General features: G+C 47.7%; 1 protein-coding gene across 9 annotated transcripts in view; it reads left to right on the top strand.

Moving 5' to 3' along the window:
- The first annotated feature begins 5,071 nt into the window (after window positions 1-5,071).
- Window positions 5,072-22,515, top strand: part of AP1B1 (adaptor related protein complex 1 subunit beta 1) — a 48,279-nt gene continuing 30,835 nt past the window's right edge. For 2 of the 9 annotated variants that reach the window (XM_061385277.1, XM_061385274.1), the window contains exon 1: window positions 5,086-5,213. The gene's annotated coding sequence lies outside the window, so the exon portion shown is untranslated. Of the gene's footprint in view, window positions 5,214-20,420; window positions 20,773-22,515 lie in introns of those variants that run through there. The other 7 variants (XM_061385278.1, XM_061385271.1, XM_061385273.1 and 4 more) reach the window with 7 other exon arrangements.

Below are 22,515 nucleotides of genomic sequence, written 5' to 3'. Positions count from 1 at the left end.
CTGTTCGTCTTGGTACCGTTAGGTTTCTCGGTTTGTGTCGTTGGCTAATTCTTCTCTTTCAATGGCACATACCCAGTGAAATTTCATTTTCCAAAGAGACTGATAGCATTTGCTAACATTTATCATCTGGAGAAGGTCTGATGGTTTCTCCAGACAGTCGTGCATAGTACACAGAATGTGGCACATACATGTATGATTCTATTTGTTTCCTGCCTTCTCCAGAAAATTATTGAAAAATGGAATAAGCTCTGTAATGTAGTTAATGGTATTATTTCAATGCCAATTTCCTGGGTTTTAGAAAATATTTATTTGGCTTGGCAAGTGGGATCTTTCACTGTGGCACATACAGTTGCTCCAGGACATGTGGGATCTTAGTTTTCTGACCGAGGATGGAACCTGCATCCCCTGCACAGGAAGGCAAAATCTTAACCACTGGACCATTAGGGAAGCCCCCAATTTCCTGGTTTTGATATTGTACCACCAATGCGTAAAATGTCACTATGGAGGGAAGCTGGGTGAAGGGGACATGATACACTTCATGTACTATTTTTGCAATTACCTGAAAGTCTATAATTACTTTAAAAATATCATTCTATAAAAATATGTGAGGCTGATTAAACATATAAAACTATGTTAAATATTAAAATAATAATATCTGGATTAGATGGGACACGCAGACTTGGCTGTGTGTGATTATTTATTATACATTTTATAATATTTATTATACTTATACATACTGTATACTATATATACTATATTATATATATCAGAGAAGGCAATGGCACCCTACTCCAGTACTCTTGCCTGGAAAATCCCATGGTCGGAGGAGCCTATTAGGCTGCAATCCATGGGGTCGCTAAGAGTCGGACATGACTGAGCGACCTCACTTTCACTTTTCACTTTCATGCATTGGAGAAGGAAATGGCAACCCACTCCAGTGTTCTTGCCTGGAGAATCCCAGGGACGGGGGAGCCTGGTGGGCTGCCATCTATGGGGTCGCACAGAGTCGGACATGACTGAAGTGACTTAGCATAGCATAGCATATATTACAATTGTACTCATCTCACACACTAGTAAAGTAATGCTCAAAATTCTCCAAGCCAGGCTTCAGCAATATGTGAACCGTGAACTTCCAGATGTTCAAGCTGGATTTAGAAAAGGCAGAGGAACAAAGGCAGAGATGAAATTGCCAACATCCACTGGATCGTCGAAAAAGCAAGAGAGTTCCAGAAAAACATCTATTTCTGCTTTATTGACTATGCCAAAGCCTTTGACTGTGTGGATCACAATAAACTGTGGAAAATTCTGAAAGAGATGGGAATACCAGACCACCTGACCTGCCTCTTGAGAAATCTGTATGCAGGTCAGGAAGCAACAGTTAGAACTGTACATGGAACAACAGACTGGTTCCAAATAGGAAAAGGAGTACGTCAAGGCTGTATATTGTCACCCTGCTTATTTAACTTATATGCAGAGTACATCATGAGAAACGCTGGGCTGGAAGAAGCACAAGCTGGAATCAAGACTGCCAGGAGAAATATCAATAACCTGAGAAATGCAGACGACATCATCCTTATGGCAGAAAGTGAAGAGGAACTAAAAGCCTCTTTATGAAAGTGAAAGAGGAGAGTGAAAAAGTTGGCTTAAAACTCAACATTCAGAAAATGAAGATCATGGCATCTGGTCCCATCACTTGATGGGAAATAGATGGGGAAACAGTGGAACCAGTGGCAGACTTTATTTTTTGGGCTCCACAATCACTGCAGATGGTGATTGCAGCCATGAAATTAAAAGACGCTTACTCCTTGGAAGGAAAGTTATGACCAACCTGCTGCTGCTGCTGCTAAGTTGCTTCAGTCGTGTCCGACTCTGTGAGACCCCATAGACAGCAGCCCACCAGGCCCCGCCGTCCCTGGGATTCTCCAGGCAAGAACACTGGAGTGGGTTGCCATTTCCCCCTCCAATGAGTGAAAGTGAAGTCGCTCAGTTGTGTCCGACTCTTAGCGACCCCATGGACTGCAGCCTACCAGGCTCCTCTGTCCATGGGATTTTCCAGGCAAGAGTACTGGAGTGGGTTGCCACTGCCTTCTCGGATGACCAACCTAGATAACATATTAAAAAGCAGAGATATTACTTTGCCAACAAAGGTCCGTCTAGTAAAGGCTATGGTTTTTCCAGTGGTCACGTATAGATGTAAGAGTTGGACTGTGAAGAAAGCTGAGTGCCGAAGAATTGATGCTTTTGAACTGTGGTGCTGGAGAAGACTCGTGCGAGTCCCTTGGACTGCAAGGAAATCCAACCAGTCTATCCTAAATGAGACCAGTCCTGGGTGTTCATTGGAAGGACTGATGCTGAGGCTGAAACTCCAATACTTTGGCCACCTCACACGAAAAGTTGACTTATTGGAAAAGACCCTGATGCTGGGAGGGATTGGGGGCAGGAGAAGAAGGGGATGACAGAGGATGAGATGGCTGGATGGCATCACCAACTCGATGCACATGAGTTTGGTTGAACTCCGGTAGTTGGTGATGGACAGGGAGGCCTGGCATGCTGCGATTCATGGGTTTGTAAAGAGTCCAACATGACTGAGCGACTGAACTGAACTGATACTTATACCCAATGTAAAATATATATACTATGTAAATATATATAATGTACAATACATATTATATATAATATATTTTTATAAATGTTTCATATATTATAAATCACATATAAATTATAATATATATAGTATATACATATAATAATTAAATATTCTATATTGTGTATATATTATATATATCATATTATATAATATATATTACACATCACATATATATATAATATAATATATAATTTATACATGTGTAATATATAATAATATATATTATATGTAACATTATGTGTATTATAGTATATATTATATAATTTTTAAAATATATAAATTAATATTCTATATATACACAGATATATATATATACATATATAAATACATACAAATATACACACATATATAAAATACATATATTATATATTATATTATATATAATGTTATATATTTTATATATAACTATATTTTAATATGATTATAATATATATATAAACATATATATACATACATGTGCATTAGTTCAGTTCAGTTCAGTTGCTCAGTCATGTCCGATTCTTTGTGACCCCATGAATTGCAGCATGCCAGGCCTCCCTGTCCATCACCAACTCCTGGAGTTCACTCAAACTCACGTCCATCGAGTCTGTGATGCCATCCAGCCATCTCATCCTCTGTTGTCCCCTTCTTCTCCTGCCCCCAATCCCTCCCAGCATTAGTCTTCTCCAATGAGTCAACTCTTCGCATGAGGTGGCCAAAGTACTAGTTTCAGCTTTAGCATCATTCTATACATAAAATATACATATTATATATAATATATATTATAAATATTATATTATATATCACATATATTATATATCACATATATATTTAAATATATAAGTATTTATATATTATATTATGTTTATATTATATAAATATATAAAATATATTGTTTATTTATATATTATATATAATTATAATATATAATATATATTTATAAATAAATAAGCCATTTAGCAGCAGCATATTATATTATTTAATTATAAATAATACATAATATAATATATTATATAATTTATATATATTATATTATATTGTACATGCTGCTGCTAAGTCGCTTCAGTCGTCTCCGACTCGGTGCGACCCCATAGACGGCAGCCCACCAGGCTCCCCTGTCCCTGGGATTCTCCAGGCAAGAACACTGGAGTGGGTTGCCATTTCCTTCTCCAATGCATGAAGGTGAAAAGTGAAAGTGAAGTCGCTCAGTCATGTCCGACTCTTCACGACCCCATGGACTTCAGCCTACCAGGCTCCTCCGTCCATGGGATTTTCCAGGCAAGAGTACTGGAGTGGGGTGCCATTGCCTTCTCCATATTATACATAATGTATAATATTTTATTATAAATAAATATATCATATATGTTATAATTATATATAATATATAAACAAATGTAACATATTTACATATACATATATATAATGTATAATATAATATTATACATTTTATAATATTAAAAGACTAATGATAAAGTGCACAACTGTAGGGGACTGTTTTGAACCGTGGTGCCATCCATACTGGGGAATTCCATGCAGATACTGAAAAACACCAAGTAGAAATGTATTTATTGTTTTGGGAAACTTTTACCAATATCTTGATGAATTAAAAATACTGAATGGATATATTGAGTCTGGAAGGATATTTACCAAAATGTTAAACATTATTGTCTCAGGGTGGCAGGATTGTAGGATTTTTTAAATTTCCTTTTGCTTACTTGTATATTTCCATAATGCAAATATTATTTTAAATGTTTTTAAGAGGATGATCAGAAATTATCCAGGAGGAGGAGAAAGTTAATAGTACCAGAATTGGGAGTGAGATACCTATAGCGATCCTGGCCTGGCCGACCCAGCAAAACGGGAAATGGAACACTATGAAGTTCTCCTTGGAGGTGTGAGGTTTTCCGGATGACGCGGAATTCCCCGAAGGGCTGCTTCAAGCGGTAGGTTAGACTTACAGCTCTAGTTTAACTCTTCTTTTCACAGGTAAGTGATCTTGAGCAACACCGGCGCCTCTCAGAGACTGAGTTTTCCTGTTCGTAACACAGAAGGGAAGCCGACCTCAAAACAAAGAAGAAAAATAGACCTCAAAGTCTCTATGATCTTCTCCATCTCCATCATGTTATATAGGCTCAGTTCAGCTCAGTTCAGTCGCTCAGTCGTGTCCGACTCTTTGCGACCCCATGGACTGCAGCACGCCAGGCCTCCCTGTCCATCACCAACTCCCGGAGCTTACTCAAACTCACGTCCATTAAGTCCGGGATGCTATCTAACCGTCTCGTGGTATTTTTTGCTCTGCGGAGCAGCAACGTGTCGAGGGCGGAGTTAACTCAGACGCCCCGCCCCCTTGGCCCCGCCTCACTGCCCCCGCCCCCGCTCGGGTTGTACCCTTGACCCCGCCCCCAGCCTGTGCGTCCACCGGAAGTGCCCGCACGCGGGCAGCTCACTTCCGCCTGGCAGGTGACAGCCTCGGGGCTCCGAGCGTCCGGCGGCGCGGGCGCACCGGGAGAGCGGGAGGACAAGGCCGCGGACATTTTCCTGCCGCGTCGAGCCGCACCGTGGCGTCAGGAGCCGTTCGGACCTGCGGGTGAGGAAGCGGGGAGCCTGGCGAGGCCAGAGAAGAAGTGGGGCGGGGAGTCGGGAGTCTGAGGTGAGGGGTTTCTGGGGTCAAAGGTCACGGAGAGGACGGGGCGCTGGAGGGTCTAGGGTGGCTTCCCAGGCCGGGAGGAGGCAGAAGGGCTGCGGGTTCATTCATTCGCGCCCCCTTGGCCGCCGGCGTGCACCCCAGCCGTCCCAGGTCCGCAGTCCCTGCCGGGGCGCCCTCCCGTAGAGACTCCTAGACTTAGGCCCAGGGGAGCTTGCGCCTGGCCTGACAGGAAACTTCTCTTCGGGTCTTGGTTCCCCCTGCACACTCACCGCCGTGGCTATCCTGAGGCCTCCTCGTCGTCGTTAAGGGCCTTATCTCTTTGCCAAGGTTCAAAAAAAGAAAAAAAAATTATGAAACGGCCTGGCGCCACCGCCTTTAGGGTGGGGTTGGACAGAGGATTGGTCTGTCCGTAGGCGCCTCACAGACGAGGTACCTGGGGACCCCTGTAATAACGCCAGAACTACTGATGGGAATGCTAGCTGCTGGTTATTGAGCTGTGTCCAGGCACCGTGCGTAGAATGCCGCATTTAAACTTCCCAGCAATCTTTGTGAGGCATCTACTATTATTATCCCCATTTTATCCATGAGGAAACTGAGGCGCAGAAAAGTTCAGTCACACCTGTAAGGTCAGTCGAGTAGTATGGATGAGTGCCAGGGTTCCTACCTGGGCTCGCAGGGCCCTGCAGCCTGCTGAGACTGAAGCAAGGTTGGCGTTTAGGGGCTGATTAATATCTTTAGCCGCCATTAAATTTATTTGCGTCTATAGAAAGATGTATTTCCCTGGAGAAGGAAATGGCAACCCACTCCAGTATTCTTGCCTGGAGAATCCCATGGACAGCGGAGCCTGGTGGGCTACAGTCCACAGGGTCGCAGAGTCGGACATGACTGAGCGACTGAACAACAGCCTCTACAGATGTAGCTTTCTTGCTTCTCATCTACCTTCCTAAGGAGCATTGATTCACTTTCTTTAGGATGAAATGGTCTTGCAGGCCATTGCTGTAACTGATTACTGTTCAGGCCGAGAAGGGACGTTTTTCCCAACTGTTGAGAACTGCGAGACATAAAACAGTCTAGCCACACAGTGGATTTAAGAATATGCTGAACCTCTCTTGAGAGTGGTCGAGCTACATTCTTTTTCAAGTAAGAGGAGGAACCACATGACCCCTAGGGTATCTTTTGGCCCTAGGTTCTTGAAGAGCATACCCAAGGCAAGGGCCTGAGTCTCTGAGAAAAGTGCAGGTCCCATGGCTTCTTGACTGGAGAACACACATCTTGCCTGGGAGACAGTGAGGTGGCTTCATGGCCAGAGGACTAGGTCTTGTGAGTCTGAGCTTTACTCAGTTGCAGACATTCACTTGCTGCAGTTCTGCTTCAGTCTCCCTGACAGCAGCACAGACCTGCTGACTTCCTACCCACTCCTGGGTTTTACAAGCCTTAATGAACCTGTGAGGGTTTCCACACATGTATAAAGAAAGCTGGGGTATAAATATTACTGTGCAGTACCTGTTTTTAAACTCCACTGTCTGTTTTCCTAGTTCCATTGAATTCACAGAAACTTAATATTGTCACCTGATCCCCATCCCTCCAAGGCAGGATTTGAGCTGAAGTGACTCGTCACAGACGGTAGGAACAGGAGCAGCACTGAGTGTCTGGCTCCCTGCCCTGAGTTGAGCCCACCAGGCTCTTTTGACCCCTCAGGGCAGCTTCATGAAGAGTGGCTTCACGAATGTTCAAAGACTCAGATCCCTCAGACTTTGTATAAAGTTTAACTGTTGAGTGTGGTTTGAGTAGAGGCTTCACCTGAGCGACTTGAAGAGCTCAGTGGTGTGTGGAAAGAGCCTTCCTTGTCCCCCCATCTGTCAGCCGTGGATTCTCCTCCCAGTTCGGCAGCTTGTGGATTCTCCTCCCAGTTTGGCAGCTTCTTGGTAGTGTGACCCAGAGCCACCTTTACCTCAGCTCTACAGTAATCCGACCACCTTCCCCTCCGCCTCAGCACTGACTCGTGTGGAAGCTGGACAGGGACGTTTGTGCAGTCTGCTGTGGCGAGGGCCTTGACCCCAGGCAGTTGATGTTTCCTGGGGGCCTGGTTTCGGGGGGTGTTACTTCTCTCTGCAGACACCTTTGTGTACACAGGACTTCTCCCACCCTTCTTGTTTCACTTCCTTAAAGTGTTTAAAAACAAGTTCAGTCTGTTGGTCCTGCTAGCTCTGGGCTTGGACTTTCATCTTTTTCTAGTTATCCTCGAAGCCGTTGCATGACTTGCTTTGCTTACTTCCCGAAAACCCCCATTCTTGGCACCAAAGTGTGATGTGCTAATGGTGAGCCAGCATGGCTTGGTTATGAGTTTTGAGCTCCAGTGTGTTTCCAAAAGCCAAAGGGGCTTCTGTTACTTGCAGGTATTTCTTTTTATGAATAGGTCTTTTTGCCTAAGATAGATCACTGATAAGTTTTCACAGCCCAGAAATGATTTTTGTGTTCTTTTTCTCTTCACACAGAGAGGAATGAATAGCTCCAGAGAGAAAATATTAATTAGGCAAGTGGGAAATCTTTTTAAAATAATTCTACTTGAGGGGACTTCCCTGGTGGCCTAGTGGTTAAGAATTTGCCTTGCAATGCAGGGGACTCCGGTTTGATCCCTGGTCAGGGAACTAAGATCCCACATGCCGCAGAGCAACTAAGCCCACACTCCACAACTAGAGAGTCCGTGGGTCGCAACAAAAGATCCCACGTGCTGCAGCTAAGACCCAGTACGACTGGATAAATACATATTTTTTAAACAGTTCTACTTGAATGTCCATCCGTGGACCCTCCTTGCTCTCGGCTGAAGCTCACATTTCGTGGCCTGGCCTGCTCGGCCTTTTGAGCTCTAGCCCCGCTGGGCTCTCCTGCCTCGTCTCTCCAGCTGCCCACTCCAGCCTCTCCCCGAGTGCAGGCAGATGCAGCTGCTCTGGGCTCCCGCCAGCCCAGCTGCTGGCCTGTGTGTCTCTGCTTTGTGCTGGCCCCGCCTCCTGGGCACAGGCTGCTGTCGCACACGCCCCTTTTTCCAGACCACTGCTTGGTGCTCCCCCTCTGATCTGCTCCCCCACCCCAACCAGCTGCAAGCCTGAGCTGGATGTCTTGAGGCACCGGTCACAGTGTGTTGTCATTCTCTGTGTACTTGGCTGTCTTCTAAGTAAGCAGCTCTTAATCCTTGGAGAGGACTTGTGTGAACTGTCTGTGTCTCCAGCACCTAGTGAAATATCTGGTGCATAGTAGGTGCTCAGTAAATGAATGAGTAAGTGGATATTGAATGCACTGAACTCTTAGGATTCCTGGGGAACTCAAAAGCACTTCCCAGATGATCTCCCATCCTTCCTTATATCACCCCAGGAGAGTCGGGAGAAATCCGCCCTGTGGTGGGATTAACTGGTCTCCAACTGCTGCTGCTACCAGAGTGCTCCAGGGCCTCCAGAGACCTGGGGGCTGGGGAGCAGCAGGGAGGAGCCAGTGGTGACGGCTCTCCCTGTGTAGGAATAAAAGTGGCTAGCGTTCATCAAGCTCCTGGTGGGCTGGACACCGTTGAGGGCTTTGTACGTATTCACTTGCCTTAGCCTCACTTACCCCTTGAGCACGTGACGTAGTAATTCTCGTGAGCTGTGGTATGGTTGTGCCTGTTAGGCTATGCAGACCCCTCAAGTGCCTGGGTTGTACCTGCTGGGGCCGCCTTTCCTTTCCCAACCCCTTGTTCTTGAATTGTCTCCTGCTTTTAATAGAGCTGAGGGAGGGCTTGGCTGTGGTTCTTCTCCCAAGCCTCATGCTTTTTGGGTTCTTTAGCGTTGGGCTTGACCTCTGACCTCTACTAAGAGAGGCTCCCTGAAGTTGGGAGGCCTCCTCCAGTTAGAGGAACGGTGTGGCTGGTTGACTACAGAGTGCCCAGAGTTCATCAGCCAGGATGTCTTAGTCACTGACCCTCTGTCTCCTCTGTGGACTTGAGCCACAAGCTGGTAGATTTGGAATTCAGGTCTCTAAAGCTTTAAAACCAAGCCTTCAGTATTGGTTTTCAGCACTGAAGACATTTGTTACAGCTGAGCTCTGTAGAGTACTCGACTTGGGTGGCACGTACTTTTTATCACACCCTAATAGCTTTTAGGGTCCTAAGCTTATTCAGAGTAGAAAGACAAAATTTCGTTATAGCCAGGTATAAGAGGAGTCTGTCTCTGCGGTCCTCACTCTCTGATCTCTAAGGGCTGGGTGGCTGGGTGTTGAGACACTGAGGTCAGAGCCTTTGTATGTCTTCACATTCACTCATTCATTCAGTATTTATTGAGCCCTGCTGTGTGCTTGGCACTGGGCTGAATGTGGTGGCAGGTAAACAAGCCACACAGTTTCTGCCCTTGGGTTGCTTACCACATTGCAATGGGGGAGAGACCAAGAAGAAATAGAGAACAGACGTAATAATTACAAAAATGGGCAAGTCACGAGGGAAAGGAGGCACAGCTGCTTCCTCTGGTTAGAGCATAAGCCAGATCTCAGGACACTTGTTTAAAACTCTCCAGGGACTCAGCTCCTTCAGAGTAAAAGCCGGAGTCCTGACCTTGACCTGTAAGGCCCCATCCATCCTCCCCTGACCTCATGACCTGCTGCTACCTCATAGCTTACTCTGTTCAGGCCATACTGCCTCCCTGCTAGTCCTCAAACAGGCCGGGCACACTCCCACCTTTGCATTATTTTCTGTGCCTGGAAGGCTCTTCCCAGGCAGTACCACCTGTCACCTTCTCAGGAGGCCTTTTGTGGCCACCCTGGTTAAATCTCAACCTCGCACTCCCCCTCCCCCACGCTGCCTGTCCTTGTTTTCCTTTTCTCCACAGCATTTTTCACGGTCTGAGATCCTATATGTATATTAGTCTTTTATCTTGCTTATCGTTCCAGTCTGCCGTTAGGATGTAATCTCTATGAGGGGAAGAGTTTTTGTCTGTTTAATTCACTGCTTCATCCCCAGTATACAGACCTGTGTATGACTCGGTGAATGTGTGACTAGGAGCACTGGGCTACGAGGACAGAAAAATACCTATTTAGTGCGTGCAGAGGTGGTGTCTTTGAAGTGACGTCACCTAAGCTGAGATTTGAAGGATGAGTCTAATCCAGGCAGAAGGATCAGCAAGTAGAAGGCAGTGAAGAGCTTGGCAACTAAAGGAACCAGGAAGAAGGCCCCTGGCCTCCGTGGGCCAGGAGGGTTGCAGGCAGAGGGGAGGGCCTCCCTGAGCTCGCATCATGGCCGGTGTCAGGGCCCCCTCCACCCACCTTCCCCAGCGTTTGTACCCTAACTTCCTGCAGCTCTGGTCGCGCTCTGAGCTGGTGCCCAGGGCAGGGGATGGTGATCTGAGAGAAGTGGCCTGAAGATTTCTCCCGTTGGAGATGCTGCGACCTGATCTTCTACCCTTTGCCCTTTCTTCTCTCTCTTATCGCGTATTTATTTACCTTCCATCGGAGAAGGCAATGGCACCCTACTCCAGTACTCTTGCCTGGAAAATCCCATGGATGGAGGAGCCTGGTGGGCTGCAGTCCATGGGGTCGCGAAGAGTCGGACATGACTTCGAGACTTCACTTTCACTTTTCACTTTCATGCATTGTAGAAGGAAATGGCAACCCACTCCAGTGTTCTTGCCTGGAGAATCCCAGGGACGGGGGAGCCTGGTGGGTTGCTGTCTATGGGGTCGCAGAGTTGGACACCACTGAAGTGATTTAACAGCAGCAGCAGCAGTGGCTGAAAATGAACCAGGGTGTTTGGCAGTCTCAATTTCAATTTTGTCAAAATAGCTTGACAATCAGAACAGATGGAGCTCCGACCCTGGCACACCCCATGAAATGAACATTGGGAGGCTGCCCTTTAGCTGAGGTTGGCTTACATAAAATTTCCCCAAGAGAAGTTAGCCCTAGTCTTTTGCATATTGACTGAGCACCTCCTGCTTGCCCTGCGCCCGTCCAGGAGCTAGGGACATAGCAGGGAATGGAATGGACAAATCCTCGTCCATGGAATTTCGTTATGGAGGGAGAAACAGGTAATATAAATGTGTTTCTATAACAAAGGCTAGACTGTGGGGTAGGAGGGAGAGCGGAGAGCATGGCCTCCTCGAACCCTGAGAAGAGAGTGTTTCACGGGGGAGGGGATGGTCAGTGGCGCCCAGTGCCTGTTAGCATGAGACTTGGCGTTTGATGAGATTACCACGTCTGCTGGCAGGCCCAGCTCACCCTGGCATCCAGGGCTGTCTTTGAATCTCATCCTTTCCCGCCCAGGCTCACCTGCTCCTCTCCCGCCAAGACCCTGCCTTCAGACTCCTAAGCACGTGCACTTGTTTTGGCCCTGGATGTGTCACTCCTCTGTCAGCATCTCTCATCCTCATGTTTAAATGGGTTACTGGAGAATCAAATGACAGGGGCCATAGATTAGCACGGAGCCCATGTCCCAGCCAGTGTTTGTGTTGGTTTCAGGTCGCTCAGTCGTGTCCGACTCTTTGCGACCCCATGAATCACAGCACGCCAGGCCTCCCTGTCCATCACCGACTCCCGGAGTTCACTCAGACTCACGTCCATCGAGTCGGTGATGCCATGCAGCCGTCTCATCCTCCGTCGCCCCCTTCTCCTCCTGCCCCCAGTCCCTCCCAGCATCAGGGTCTTTTCCAGTGAGTCAACTCTGCATGAGGTGGCCAAAGTACCGGAGTTTCAGCGTTAGCATCAGTCCTTCCAATGAACACCCGGGACTGCTCTCCCAGCAGTCTTGATTCCAGCTTGTGCTTCTTCCAGCCCAGCGTTTCTCATGATGTACTCTGCATATAAGTTAAATAAGCAGGGTGACAATATACAGCCTTGACGTACTCCTTTTCCTATTTGGAACCAGTCTGTTGTTCCATGTCCAGTTCTAATTGTTGCTTCCTGACCTGCATACAGATTTCTCAAGAGGCAGGTCAGCTGGTCTGGTATTCCCATCTCTTTCAGAATTTCCCTCAGTTTATTGTGATCCACACAGTCAAAGGCTTTGGCATAGTCAATAAAGCAGAAATAGATGTTTTTCTGGAACTCTCTTGCTTTTTCGACGATCCAGCGGATGTTGGCAATTTGATCTCTGGTTCCTCTGCCTTTTCTAAAACCAGCTTGAACATCAGGAAGTTCCTGGTTCACGTATTTCTGAAGCCTGGCTTGGAGAATTTTGAGCATTACTTTACTAGCGTGTGAGATGAATGCAATTGTGAGGTAGTTTGAGCATTCTTTGGCATTACTTTTCTTTGGGATTGAAATGAAAACTGACCTTTTCCAGTCCTGTGGCCACTGCTGAGTTTTCCAAATTTGCTGGCATATTGAGTGCAGCACTTTCACAGCATCATCTTTCAGGATTTGGAATAGCTCAACTGAAATTCCATCACCTCTACTAGCTTTGTTCATAGTGATGCTTTCTAAGGCCCACTTGACTTCACATTCCAGAATGTCTGGCTCTAGGTCAGTGATCACACCATCGTGATTATCTGGGTTGTGAAGATCTTTTTTGTACAGTTCTCCTGTGTATTCTTGCCATCTCTTCTTAATATCTTCTGCTCGTTAGGTCCATACCATTTCTGTCCTTTATCGAGCCCATCTTTGCATGAAATGTTCCCTTGGTATCTCTGATTTTCTTGAAGAGATCTCTAGTCTTTCCCATTCTGTTGTTTTCCTCTATCTCTTTGCATTGATCGCTGAGGAAGGCTTTCTTATCTCTCCTTGCTATTCTTTGGAACTCTGCATTCAGATGTTTATATCTTTCCTTTTCTCCTTTGCTTTTCGCTTCTCTTCTTTTCACAGCGATTTGTAAGGCCTCCCCAGACAGCCATTTTGCTTTTTTGCATTTCTTTTCCATGGGGATGGTCTTGATCCCTGTCTCCTGTATAATGTCACGAAACTCCGAACCTCCATCCATAGTTCATCAGGCACTCTATCTATCAGATCTAGTCCTAAAGGACTATTTAAATTTCTCACTTCCACTGTATAATCCTATTTCTTACTTCCACTGTATAATCATAAGGGATTTGATTTAGGTCATACCTGAATGGTCTAGTGGTTTTCCCTACTTTCTTCAATTTCAGCATGAATTTGGCAATAAGGAGTTAATGATCTGAGCCACAGTCAACTCCTGGTCTTGTTTTTGCTGACTGTATAGAGCTTCTCCATCTTTGGCTGCAAATAATATAATCAATCTGATTTCAGTGTTGACCATCTGGTAATGTCCATGTGTAGAGTCTTGTGTTTTTGGAAGAGGGTGTTTGCTATGACCAGTCATTCTCTTGGCAAAGCTCATTAGGCTTTGCCCTGCTTCATTCCGTATTCCAAGGCCAAATTTGCCTGTTACCCCAGGTGTTTCTTGACTTCCTACTTTTGCATTACAGTCCCCTATAATGAAAAGGACATTTTTTGGGGGTGTTAGTTCTAAAAGGTCTTGTAGGTCTTCATGGAACCGTTCAGCTTCTTCAGCGTTACTGGTTGGGGCATAGGCTTGGATTACTGTGATATTGAATGGTTTGCCTTGGAGATGAACAGAAATCATTCTGTCATTTTTGAGATTGCATCCAAGTACTGCATTTCTGACTCTTTTGTTGACCATGATGGCTACTCCATTTCTTCTAAGGAATTCCTGCCAGCAGTAGTAGATATAATGGTCATCTGAGTTAAATTTACCCATTCCAATCCATTTCTAGAATGTCAACATTCACTCTTGCCATCTCCTGTTTGACCACTTCCAATTAGCCTTGATTCATGGACCTAACATTCCAGGTTCCTATGCAATATTGCTCTTTACAGCATCGGACCTTGCTTCTATCACCAGTCACATCCACAACTGGGTATTGTTTTTGCTTTGGCTCCATCCCTTCATTCTTTCTGGAGTTATTTCTCCACTGATCTCCAGTAGCATATTGGGCACCTACTGATCTGGGGAGTTTCTCTTTCAGTATCCTATCATTTTGCCTTTTCATACTGTTCATGGGGTTCTCAAGGCAAGAATACTGAAGTGGTTTACCATTCCCTTCTCCAGTGGACCACATTCTGTCAGACCTCTCCACCATGACCCGCCCATCTTGGGTGGCCCCACAGGGCATGGCTTAGTTTCTTTGAGTTAGACCAGGCTGTGGTCCGTGTGATCACATTGGCTAGTTTCTGTGATTATGGTTTCAGTGTGTCTGCCCTCTGATGCCCTCTTGCAACACCTACCGTCTTACTTGGGTTTCTCTTACCTTGGATGTAGGGTATCTCTTCACGGCTGCTCCAGTAAAGTGCAGCCGCTGCTCCTTACCTTGGACGAGGGGTATCTCCTCATGGCCGCCCCTCCTGACCTTCAACGTGGAGTAGCTCCTCTCAGCCCTCCTGCGCCCATGCAGCCACCGCTCCTTGGACGTAGTGTATCTCCTCTCGGCCGCTCTTGCTGCATCGTGTTGGTTTAGTGATTCTGTATTCACTTTGTATTGCTGGCATCTTGTGGGTCTTCTCCATATCACCTTCACCCCTCCCTTTCCAAATCTGATACATCTTTTCACATCCCGCCAAGCCCCTGTGAATCCAGAAGGGCTTCCTTTGAGGCCCCACCCATTTCAAAGTCTGAGCTTTGGTGGGTGTTATCTGGAGGGCATGATTTCTTGGCTGTTGCCCTGAAGTCTGTCCCCTGCCCTTGGAACCTGAAAGAGCCAGCAGGGAAAGACTGCTTTGTCTGCTGTGTGTGTGTGTGTGCTCCTGTGTGGGGCAGAGCCCCAGGCTATATCCAAAATGAGACAGATTTTCAGAAGGTGTTCCCAATGTATAGGCAGGAAAACCAAGGTCTTGGGAGCCTAGTTCTGTAGTTTCTGGTCCTGTCTTCTCATCTGCATTAATTTAAAGACTGTTTAGAAGAAATCCCTATTATTTTGTGTTTAAGGAACTTTTCTTTACTTGGCAGCAGATCTTGCCATGCATTGCTGTTTGCTTGGAGGTTAGTTGAGAACCAGCGCTTGTTGCTAGAATTCAGTCCTGGAGACTCAGTTGATAGCACGCTGCCCATGCCGTTTGCCTGCTTGTGGTTCCTTTTCGTTTTGAGACTTCAGTTGTTAGTGGGTCTCAGAAGATGGACTTTGACTAATCAGTTTTCATCCAGATCCCAGGAGGCCCGTAATTCAGTGAGCTCACCCAGACGGGCTTTTGCTGGGCACGTTACCAAACTTGACGTTTAGGGCCCGCTGGATGGGCTGGCCCTAAAACAACCTGTAATTCAGCCTTCGAGGGACTCGGCAGGGATGTGTGGCAACATACTTCACGTACCATTTAGCCTGGAGTGTGTGTGTTTCTGCCAGGGCTTCATCAGAGAGGAGGAGTTGCCTCTCTGGACACGGTGGGACACATGTGGCTTCATTGTGGGGCTCGGGTAGAGAGTGTCAGTGCTACCAGTTTCCAGCTGTGTGACTCCAGACAAATGCCTTGACCCCTCTGGGCTGTAGTTTGCCCATCTGTAAACTTGGGATATTATCAGTACCTTCTCCACAGATCACTGTGAGGATTACGTGTAAAACGATGTCGTTTCTGGCCCACGGCGCGTGACAGATGGCTGTCATTGCCACAGCTACTGCCACCTGTGTTTCAAATCTTGTTCCAAACCCAAAGAAGAGTACGGCTTACTTTCTCGGAGCAATTGAGCTGGCTCGAAAGAGCCGATCTGAGTTTGGGGACTACATCGTCTCAGAGAGAAAGTCTGAAATCTGGTTTCTCTACCGCTGACTCACCTTTTAATCTTCAAGGTGGCCTTACCTGCCTCCCTGTCAGTAATGTGAACTTTAGTACTCACCCGTGAGGATCTTTTCCTTCTGCAAAGGGGACTGTCAGACAGGCGAGGAGCGATGAGTAGAATTACTGGGGCGAGTAGGATCATTGTCTCTGGTAAACACCGTCTGTGTTAAATGGGATAATGGACACAAACCTTTGTTGTTTGTGTCCAGACTTGACGTGGCATGGCAGGAGTGGGGGGATATCATGAAATGAATCAACTTCTGCCCTTGAGACAGAACTGAAACAGCAAAACGTGGTTTGGTTAAAGTTTGGGTTTTGTGTTCCAAGAGATGGTGGCACTCCCCTCGCCCCTTCTGTCCACTCCCCTACCTGAGTCTTGACTGTCCTTGAGCCAACACTTGCCTCAGAGCAGGCTTCTGAAAGCCATTCCTCAGGCAAGGTTAACAGTCACAGTTTCAGCACTGAAGCTGGAAGCTAGCAGCCCAGACTTCTGGGGATCGGTTTTCCCTGCCCGAATATCCTTGAACTCAGAGGTGGGTCTTGGAGCCGGCTCAGACCTCGTCAGATGCTCTTTCCCTGTCTCCTTTCCTGAATTTCTCTGGCTGCGCCCACTGACAGGCTCTGACTATCTCCTGGCTCTGTCCCTGGGTGCTGACGGCGTGCTGCGCAGGCACTGCCAGCTTCACGCTTCTCGGCCGACTGCAGATCGGGAGTTGCTCAGACATGAATCATTGCCCAAAACCAGGACAGCCCTCTCCCTGGCCGCCGGGCCGGCCGTCTGGGGAGCTGCTTGGCCTGTTGGCACTCTCCCTCCTACTGAAGATGTAACGGGGCCTGCTGGCCCTGCTGCCTTCTGAGCTGGTTTTCTTTTTTGTCCCCTTGGAAATGTTTTCTGTTGTGTTCTGTGAATGATCGTGCTCCGTTTCTCTTGTTTGATGCCCAGGAAGACTGGTGAGGAAGTGGGTTTCTCCTCTAGCAGGGGATCCTAGAACGTGAGATGCCAGAGGGACTCGGTCATTTAAACTTTGTTTTCAAACTTTTCTGTGGAATGGTGGGGTATCCGAAGGGCCCCTGGTGAGGAGGGAGAGAAGTGGGCATAGTGGAACGAGCCAGCCTCTGGGCCCTCACCCTCCCTTCAGCCAGAGCAGGTCCACTTTTATTTTAAACAATTTCAAAATGGGATGGTGGCGGGGCGGGATGCAGCTTGAAAGGCCAAGGATCTGGTTGAATTCTCCCTTGACAACTGGAGAAAGGAAGGCCTAGAGGTGGGGGAATCTGCCCAGGGTCACTCAGCTGCTGGTAGCAAGGCTGGAGTTCCTGGCCCGCCGTCTCAGCTTTGGATCAGTCTTGCCATGTTTGCAGAACGTTAACTGCAAAGCCTTATGTTCCCAGTTCGCCCAGTCATCACCGTCTGGCACTCATCAAGGAGTCCTGTTGTTTTGATCTGTTATGAGCCCTTGGTTTTCTAGCTGCTCTGGGAACCTGTCTTTCATTTTGCCTGCAAACATTTGGTGAACTCCTGGAATGTGCCAGACGTCGTGCTGGTCACTGGGTTGACAGCATCAGACAGGACAGATCCTGAATAGAGCCGTGAGGAGGGCTGTGGAGCAGTGCGCAGGGTGATTGAGTGAGCTGCCGAGCAGGCTGCTGCCCGTCTGGCTCTGGAGGGGCTCGTCTGGGGCAGCCTGAAGGGGGAGCCTGGGGTGGGGGGCGGGGAGTGCTTTGGATTAGACACGGCATAGTTTTCTAAACTGCATTATATTGAAAAGAGACGATCCGTGCACAGGACATGAAGCTCCCAGGGTAGACAAGGTAAGCAGTGAGAGGCCAGTCTCTTGCTCGTCCAGCTTTCTTTCTCGAGGAAACCTCTGTCAACTTCTGGTTTTTATTTTTAATTGATGGTCACGGGCACTTAAACATTGTATTTGCTTATCATTCTGGCCGTCCCAGGCCCTCGTTGCTGTGCAGGCTTTGCTCTAGGCATGGTGAGCGGGCGCTGCTCTCTAGTTGCGACACGTGAGATCTCATCGTGGTGTCTTCTCCTCTCGTGGAGCGTGGATTCTGGAGCGCTCAGGCTTCAGTAGTTGAGACGCTGGTGCTCAGTGGTTGCAGCCCGTGGGCCCTGGAGCGCAGGCTCAGTAGTTGTGGCACATGGACTTACTTGCTTCTCAGCATACGGGGTCTTCCTGCAGCAGGGATCGAACCCGTGTCCCTGGCATTTGCAGATGGATTCTTCACCACCAAGCCACCAGGGAAGCCCTCAACTTTTCTTATTTACCCTCAAGGATTGTCCATGCATTTGCAAACACTTGCGTATTTCTGTTTTATTAATATTTTAATTGTTAATAGAAATCCAGTTTTTCATCTTGCTCTTTTTCACCTAATAGCTTAGAGAGTATTGCACACAGGTATGTGCAGCACTGCCTCATTCTTTTTCATGATTGCACGGTATTCCCCAATTCTGTACCCAGTACTGTAATTTTTTAAACTAGCCACTTTCAACTAAAGTTAACCTCAAAAAAAAAAATAAATAAATAAATAAAGTTAACCTCAGCTCAGTTAATTCTAGTGTGAAGTCACTCAATCATGTCCAACTCTTTGTGACCCCGTGGACTGTAGCCCACCAGGCTCCTCTGTCCATGGGATTTTTTAGGCAAGAGTACTAGAGTGGGTTGCCATTTCCTTCTCCAGGGGATCTTTGCGACCCAGGGATTGAACCTGGGTCTCCCGCATTGCGGGCAGATGCTTTACCATCTGAGCCATCATGGAAGCCCCCGTTAACAGCTCAGTGAATTACTCTTAGTAAATTTGAGACCTTGGAGAAAAGTTGAAATACATTCAACATTTTCTTAAAAATTTTTTTTTGGCCATAGTAGTGGGATCTCAGAGAAGGCAATGGCACCCCACTCCAGTACTTTTGCCTGGAAAATCCCATGGTCGGAGGAGCCTGGTAGGCTGCAGTCCATGGGGTCGCTAAGAGTCGGACACGACTGAGCGACTTCACTTTCACTTTTCACTTTCATGCATTGGAGAAGGAAATGGCAACCCACTCCAGTGTTCTTGCCTGGAGAATCCCAGGGACGGAGGAGCCTGGTGGGCTGCCGTCCATTGGGTCGCACAGAGTCGGACATGACTGAAGCGACTTAGCAGCAGCAGCAGCAGCAGCAGTGGGATCTTAGTTCCCCGACTAGGAATCGAATCCATGCCCACTGCATTGGGAACTTGAAGTCTTAACTGCTGGACCACCAGGGAATTCCCATAATGTGGTCCAGGGAAGTCCCATAATGTATTAGCTTAAAACACAGAAAGATATTTTTAATCTCCTGTTCATAAAATTACATTTAGATTTGTGATGATGATTCAAAAATTTGAAAGGTGTTGAGGACTTTTTTTCTTAAACCCAGCCCTAACTCCAGTGGCTAAAATTCAGTCTTTAGCTAGTCTTTCCTTTTTCCACTCTTAAATTACATTACGTCTTTGTTCCTGGCCAGCGTGTCAGTGAGTCTCACCAAGAGCTTCTTTATAGTTTATGAAACGTAAGAGGAAACCACCGTGTTTGCGGCTTTCTCACTCCGCTCCTTTCGTTAAGAGCAGTGGCAGGAGAAGCAGCCCTGTCAATAGAATTCTAAAAGAAGAAGTGAAATGGGCAGGGCCCAGCCCCGGGATTGTGGCATCAAAGTCAGCCTCTGAGGGCTGTGGGCGGGAGGACAGAGTGGGGGCGAGCCGGTCCTCCCAGGCGCGCCCTGCTTTGAGTTTGGACCGCGCCGTCCCCTCGAGGCGTCCTGCGGCCTGTAAACACTGAAATTGAGGGGTATCCCGGCCTAGAACGCCGCATCCTTAGCAGAAGTGACTCATCACACTGGCTGTAGCAGGCTCTGAAACAGAAAGTCCTTCCAGTTGCTGCTTGTTCTAATGCGCCTTGCCACTTCCAAAGATGGAATCCAGACCCTCAGCATTTTCTTGCCTAAATTGGCTGCTTGTGTTCAGTCGTGGCTCAGGTACACGGTCAGAGCCTTGGCCCCCATGGCCTGCATTCGTTAGGGACGCGCTGCCTGGTGACGGCTGAGCGGGGCCAAGAAAAGCACCAGCCTTCCCTGAGCTCAGACTCTGACTGAACCGTGGGGTTTTTTTCCACTCCTGCAGAGAGGATGAAAAATCTCTGTTGCGCCGACATCCTAGAGGCAGCTGCGGTGAGAGGACGCAAGCAGGTCGCCACCCTCAGTAGAGCCACCTGGAGGGTGCAGGGGGTCTTACCCGGTGAGGGGAGGGTTTTAATCGGAGCTCTGTCACGGCTTTGCAACAGCATTTTCATTTCTTCCTGTCTTCCCCTTCCTCCTCCGCTTTAATTTCCTGTATGCGGAATGACTTCAGAGGGATACGGTTTCTGCATCCCCAGTCCCACCGGGCCCTCTGCAGAGGGCTAGGCAAAGTAGATGCTGCGGAGGGAGGAGGCCGCCAGCGCCAGCAGGCGTGCGGCGTGGCGGTTAAGTTTGCGAGGAGTTGCTTAGCACCTGTGAGAGGACTCGTATCTCCGAGAGTTTCACTGGCCGACCCTGCAGCCTTCTTTAATTCCCCCGAAGAGAAGCTCTCCCTCCCTGCCCTCCACCTGGGTGCTTTCGTCCACCGCAGACCTGTCAGGGATTCCAGGGCCCCGGATGCTGTGTGGCGCCTGCGGATGAGGGGCCAGCCCCGACAGCCCCCTCTGCCAGAGAAGCACGTTTCTGGGCTGCGCCGAAGTGAGACGTCTCAGGTAGCTTTCGCTGTATTCACTCTGACTTCCTTCTGGGTTTGATACTGGAGGCGATTGTGCCTTGGTTTCTGTGATTTTTAACCCCTCTTGCCTTCATTGTTCCCTCTTCTTGGACTGACTTGAACCTTGGGAAACAAGGTGGGCTCCTGTTCTGGATGCTTCTGCTGACGCACTCATCACCTGTGACTTCTGAAGCCAGGCAGCTTTTCTTGTGTGACAGAGACGCCATTGTCTCCTTCACCTGCACATTCTTAGAGCTCCAGAAAGAGCCTCTAGACTGGGGAGGTTTCTCTGAGAAAATGGCTGTCTGTATGCTCAGAAGGGAATTATTTTTAACGTACGTCAACTCCTATAGGAAACGGGTGCTTAAACAGTTACCTAATAGCTATTGGAGAGTAGGCCGAGGCTCCCTGGGCTAATTGAACAACCACTTTTCATTTCTTTCAACAACAATCGACTGAACACTGGCCACGCTTGTTCAGAGGACGGATGCGGCCGCGTTCCTGCCAACTAGGGTCCTGCTCGCGTGGGTCTGTCTGCAGCCCCAGCTCCTGCTGCCAGGACCGCAGGCACCAGCTGTGTCGTCTACTCTTTCCCGCAGCTCCCTCAGAAAAGTGCCATCATCCCTTTCAACCTGACAAAGCAAAAGGAATATGGGGTTCAGTCTTTTTCTTTATACTTTTGTCAGCAAAGCCTTTATTGCTTTATCCTAACAGGATCCACAAAGGCTCTAAGGCAGCCCCGAGACACAGCATGTATTGATTCCCTGTCAGTTACTGAAACAAAACCTTTGGGCATTTCAGTTGGGGAACAGCCCCGTGGCCATCCTGCCACAAGTAGAAGCTTAAACTGGAAAAGTACAGTTGGGCTGGAGGGGAGCTATTGTTGGCTTTGCTTCCAGGGACTTTTGAAATGATGCTTGACTCTCACAGCCATCTCAACAGTAACCTTCATTTCACCCACATGGAGTAATGAATTGAAAGAAGGTGTTAACGGTTTACATGTTTGAGCAATAGAAGGGACACAGTGAGTGAGTTTCCCCATTCACATGTCTGTTTTTTGGGTTGTGTGGTTTTCTGTACCACGTGAAACTGTAGGCTGGACTGGAGGCTGAGAGTCTCACGGACTTTTGGACCGAGTCCCTAGGCCACTGTCCGGGTTTGGCCTTGCCCTCACCGGGGAAGGAGAATTCTGCATCCGTAGAGCACAGGAGCTGAGCTCAAAGGAAGCCGAAATGGCCTCCCAGTCCAGCCACTTACAAGCCACATAACCTTGGGCAAGTTACCTGACATCCCTGAGCCTTGGCTTCCTCATCTATAAAAGAGGGTAAAAGCAGTTACCTTATTGGTAGGATTAAATGAGATAATGGGTATAAAGCCCTTGGCTTTAATAGGACTTCAGTAAATGATAGCTTTTTATTTTTTGTCACATAACACGTCTTATGGGATGTTAGTCCCCCAACCAGAGATCAGACTCATAGCCCTGCTTGGATGTGCAGAGCCTTAACCACTGGACCACCAGGGAGGTCCCCAGTGATAGCGTCTTAACAAATGTTAGAGCAACCCCAGAAGCCTCTGCCATGTACCCGGGGTACTTGGCTCCTTTGTGGCTCATCTGTCGTATGTTGACCAAGAAGAACCATCGAGGCTCCGTGGTAGGTGCTCAGTAAACGTTGAATGAACGAGAGGGCCTTGGTGCTCTCTTTGCCTTGTCGCCGCAGACCAGCCCTTCACACCATGAGTT

The sequence above is a fragment of the Bos javanicus genome, chromosome 17 (genome assembly GCF_032452875.1).
Source record: "Bos javanicus breed banteng chromosome 17, ARS-OSU_banteng_1.0, whole genome shotgun sequence".
NCBI lineage: Eukaryota > Metazoa > Chordata > Mammalia > Artiodactyla > Bovidae > Bos > Bos javanicus.
This window is presented reverse-complemented; position numbering and strand designations above follow the sequence as displayed.